The sequence below is a fragment of the Spinacia oleracea genome, chromosome 5 (genome assembly GCF_020520425.1).
Source record: "Spinacia oleracea cultivar Varoflay chromosome 5, BTI_SOV_V1, whole genome shotgun sequence".
NCBI lineage: Eukaryota > Viridiplantae > Streptophyta > Magnoliopsida > Caryophyllales > Amaranthaceae > Spinacia > Spinacia oleracea.
In genome coordinates this window covers 14,483,165-14,488,384 of record NC_079491.1, presented here as the reverse complement: position 1 = coordinate 14,488,384, position 5,220 = coordinate 14,483,165, and the positions used below count along the sequence as shown (strand labels likewise).

General features: G+C 33.5%; 2 long non-coding RNA genes across 2 annotated transcripts; one reads left to right on the top strand and one right to left on the bottom strand.

Moving 5' to 3' along the window:
- Positions 1-1,259: 1,259 nt before the first annotated feature.
- LOC130461882 (uncharacterized) lies at positions 1,260-3,647 on the bottom strand. Its single transcript, XR_008921836.1, has 3 exons — positions 3,516-3,647; positions 3,399-3,461; positions 1,260-1,398 (listed from the first exon to the last, which is right to left on the bottom strand). It is a non-coding gene; the product is annotated as an uncharacterized lncRNA (long non-coding RNA).
- Positions 3,648-4,029: 382 nt separating this feature from the next.
- Positions 4,030-4,662, top strand: LOC130461986 (uncharacterized). Its single transcript, XR_008922068.1, has 2 exons — positions 4,030-4,425; positions 4,519-4,662. It is a non-coding gene; the product is annotated as an uncharacterized lncRNA (long non-coding RNA).
- Positions 4,663-5,220: the final 558 nt, after the last annotated feature.

The following is a 5,220-nucleotide window of genomic DNA, read 5'->3' as shown; positions in this document are numbered from 1 at the left end:
GATTTCAGAAGCTTTTTTAGATTATTATAAGATGTTGTTGGGTAGTGTTCATGAAGCTAGAACTCCTGTTGTCAAACAGATAGTGCAAACTGGCCCTGTTTGTCAGGATAATCATAGGGCAATTCTTAATGCTCCCTATACTGTTGAGGAAGTGAAGTTAGCTATCTTCTCTATTCCGATATCAAGGCACCAGGACCTGATGGTTTTGGTTCCTACTTTTACAAAGATGCTTGGCATATAATTGGGAGTGAAGTTATTGCAGCTGTCTTGGATGTATTACAGCATGGAAAATTGTTAAAAGAGGCAAATCATACAGTTGCCACCCTAATTCCCAAGACCAAGTGTCCAACGGATGTCAATGACTTTAGGTCTATTTCTTGTTGTAAGACATTATACAAATGTATTACTAAATTTTTATGTGGCAGATTAAGACAGGTGCTTCCTGATCTCATCTTGGAGAATCAAGGGGGATTTGTTCATGGCAGGTATATTGTTCACAACATAATGGTAGTTTAAGATCTTGTGAGACATTATAGGAGGAGGGGTGTTAATTAAACCAAGTTGTTTAATGAAGATTGATATGCAGAAAGCCTATGACACAGTTGACTTGCATTTTCTAAAGGAAATGATGGGATATCTTGAATTCCCAATTAAAGAAACTTATAATTCAGTAAAGTGGCCCTTTATTAATCATTTTCTCCTAGAAGAAAAACCATATTACTAAAAAATAAATAATGTTTTCTTAGATCGGGGTAACTATATATCCGGCTTATAATATTTATCGTACACCATGCATGTGTAATTAAGAATTTGTGGATAATTTGACCCCCTTTTTTCTATAACATAGAATTTGACCCCCTTTTTTCTATAACATAGAATTTGACCCTCCTCTATCTTCCCTCCAAGGTGTAGTAGTAGGGTTTATTTTGTTTTAGAGTGTCAGACTCAATCTCCGTATTAAAACGTTTTCTTAAATTGAGATTATACTCAACCTAATATCTTAATTAATCAATCACAACACCTTAAATTTAACAATCATAATTATTTGACACCATTGAAAGTGTCTTAAAATTTAAACTCCTAATTCCGTTTCAAGGTACATAAACAGAGTTGCCAAAAATAGCCTAAGAACCAAAATTAAGTCGGGGAACCATTTTTGTTTGGGGGGGGAAGGAGAGGGGAAAAAAATGAAATCGAACAACGTCGATTACAATGACAGAAACTATAATCAATGACAGAAAAGTGGGCTTACCATATATGTTTGATTGGGCTGGGCTTACCATATATGTTTGATTGGGCTGGGCTTTTGTCGGAAAGTTTTGCGGGAGAAAGTGCAATAGGGCTGCAGAGCCCACTAGGCCACCAATATATCATCGGGTCAAAAAGACAGGACTTCAACTGGGATGAACAATATATATTTTAGTACTACATAAATGAATGCCTACTAAGCCACTAATCACTTAACAATACTAAAAGAATGTTAAATTAACCGAGCAAATAGATATAACAACGGATACTTAATTACTATTAAGTGCTAACAATTTATAGCACTTTTTAAAAACCATCAAGACTCGGGAAAAAATAAGTTTGATAAGTTTAATTTAATTTAGATACAATAAGGTTTTTTGTGCATTTTTATTAAGTTTAAATAAGTTAGGTTTAGATAAGACAAGTTCGTGAAAAATAAGGAATATTCGAATTGAAAAACAACTAAAATAATTTCTAACAAATCGTGACTAGACCTATTATTGGGCGGGCTGGGACAGAGTCGGTGCGGTGCGGTCGGATAATGAAGTCATTTTTAACGGGTCAAAGAGGGTCGAGGATCAATTACGGACCGATAATGGGTGGGTCAATAAATGAGCAAGGAAAAATGCAAAAAACTGAGCCGTATGTGAATTCAAGTGATTACGAAGCTATTCACATAATTTTTTATATTATAACTATTTTAATTTTCAAAATTATTATGTCATAAGTTTGATACTATATTTACCATGTCTAATAAAAGCTCTGCCTAATAAAATTTTATTAACTTGATCTTATCCTTATGTCCATTAGGCTACCCTTTCTAATAACCATGTCTAGTGTGATAAAGGGTTAAAGGTTCAATAAGTTAAGCTAAGGCTAATAAGGAAACCAAAGCTTTTATAACTCCGGATAGGTATATTCCCATAAGAGTACGCATGTTTGTACCATGTTTTGTTTTTTTCGAGGGAATGCACTCATTTTATCTTTTGATACTGAAATTATGTGTGGCGGTATGGGTGAAATACATAAAAAGTACTCAGTAGATATCTTCAAATGCATTGAATCAAATAGGATCCAAGTATTTTTTTTTTACCTAAAATTAGTGAAGTTGAAAGAATGAAAAAGAATGGGATATTTGGATATTTGGAGTTCTTAATTGGGCCTTGCATGACTCTTAGAGACCCAGGTTTCGTTTCAGCCCATTAGATGTGCAACCATGAACCGGAACAACATGTTAAGATTCAAAAGATGTACTAGACCGGATCTAAGACAATCGATCCCGTCTTCAAGTCCAAAAATATAAATGTTTAGTCGATTCCCTCAAAAAAAAAAATTTTGTTTCAGATGATACAAAAGTGTTTAAAGACTAGCTTGAACCGCAATTTTATAGTTTAAAACACAAATAATTAAGATGATTAACTTTTTCCTTCAATATATCAGGGAAAATACCTTAATTATTCTATATTAGGCATTCAAACGATGTCCTATTCATTCCCATCATTATAGAAAATATCTAAAAATTGGTACAAACAGATCCGATTCCGGTCCATTCATAATAGGTGCGATGAACCGGTCGATTCCGGTCCATTACTATGAACCGCAGATTTATAGTTTAAAACACAACCTTGTGATTTAGTAATAACCTAGAGAGTAGAGACCTTGACTAGTTATTTACGAAAGAAATAGAAATTACTACTTCGTATGTGTTAATTATGTGCCAATTTATTTTTGAATAATTTCACTCAGCCTCTTTTCCAACTAATAATTAAGTTAATAAACCATTTTTTCTTAAGTTGAAATATTTTTTTTATTTTTTTTGACATACAATAAGTCTTAACGATCTCATAATTAAGGTGGTACTAATAGAGATTTAGTAGATGTACATGTTAATCCAAAGTCTTTAGTATCACCCCAGTTGTAAAAAATTAAAAAAATCGAGTGAATTAGAGTTAAAATCTACGACGTACGTTCTTGTAATGACGTACTTAATAGAGTATTAAGTCTTGTTTAAGCTACGGTTGACACCTAAAATTAATGTTATACTCTAATTTTTCAAAGAACTCCGATTGGTTAAGTCAAGTAAAAAACGAGCTTAAATGTTACTGCAGTGATAAAATTATAACAAAATTAAACAATTAAATTTGACGTACCCTTCGATAATTAGGTGTTAAGGGCGCATATTTATACATAGTACAAATCACTTCATTCAGTTCCTGAAATTTTAAAACAATTAATATAAAAGAGCGAGTTGAATATATATTAAGTACCTCCACAGTATTCTCATTGCAAGAAAAACTGATTAGAAAATGTACGACCCAATAATCTCTCCTTTCTCTCTTTTCTCTTTCTCTCTCTATCTATAATGTTTATGTTTGAGTTTTGAGTTTGAGATGCTTGAATTTATATTGACATTTTTCTTGTTACATGCCTTGTATAGTTGTATTTATACGGGAAGGACAATTTGTTAATAAATGCATGCCTATATAGATACTCCGTACATTTTATATATGTGGAAAATGTTTCTCCACTATGGTCAATTGTGGCTCCAAATGTTCAACCTAATTTAAGCAGGCCCGACCCGGTCCTGATATTTTGGGTCCTGTGCAAAAATCCTAACCCTGTAAAAAGTGAGACATGTTCCAAATTTTTCTTAAAAATAGTTAAATTTAGTGACATGCCCTCGAATTCCTTCTTGAAAAAAACTCATTTTTTTTTTAAGAACAGTGAAATTACCGCCCCCATCCCTTTCACTTTGTCTAAACCCTTTAAAAAGTGAGAGTTGCCCCACAATTTCCTTAAGAATAGTAAAATTTAGTGTCATGCCCTCGCATTCCTTCTTGAAAAAAACTCATTTTTTCTCTTAAGAACAGTGGAATTACCGCCCCATCCCTTCCACTTTGTCTAAATTCTTCTACTCTTCTCTTTCCCCTCCCTTTGCAAATCTCTATTCTCTCTCTTTCCCGACAGCGAATTCCAATTCCAATTCCCGTTTGAAGAAATTGATGCTCAAAGAAAATTAAAACATTGAAACTTAATTATGTGGCGATGACGATGAGATTTAGCGATTCTTAAAAAATAAAATGACAATCGACGATGACAGAGACTGAGAGAGGAGAGAGTTCAAGGAGAGACTGAGAGAGGAGACCTTGTCGCAGCTGCACCTAATCTTTCTCCTAGGTTTCTCTTCTTTCTTTCATCATCCAACTATTCTACAATTTTGCAATTTGCTAATTTTGCATTATAATTGATCTTTGTTTCTTCATATTCTAGGGTTTATCAATTCGAGCATCAATGACGTCTCTTGCTGAATGTACTTTTATTCGTCTTTACAGTTTAATTTTTTCGTTGGTGCACGATTTATTTATGCTTGTAATATTTCAGTTAAAATATCATCACCCTAATATCATATTTTCACGATGGGGTTCAACTTCTTGCGCTCTTTTTCAGTTTTCTTCCCCTTCTTCGGTGGATTTTCTTGGTTTTGGATAGGTGAATTTTGTTCGATCTATGTGGGTTTGGTGTTATTTATTTATTTTATTCATTCGTTGCTATTTAACTTTCTTCAATTTATAGACATTTCCTAGATTATGGCCAGAGTTACAACAACGAGGACGTTGGAGTAATGAGACTCATAAGGCTTCAATCTGCCACAATGTTTTTTTTTTATTATTATTGAGCCTTTCTTTTGGAATTTTCGATTTGCTGTGTTGTTTTGTTAATTTTTTAATTTTTGATTAATGTTTTATGGCTCATATACATGCAAATTGAGGAGGACGAAGTCATTTTTTTTTCTCTTTTAGGTGGCCTTCAGATGATTTTAGATACATTTTTTTCCCTTCTTGCTACCCATGTTGTTGAATGGGCCCTTTTATTCGGTTACTAGCCATATTACAAGCCCATTTAATCTCTATTGGTTACTAGTCTCAAGCTTGGCTTGGGGGAGCTATTAGTGAGTGAGGTGAGGGATCGAGT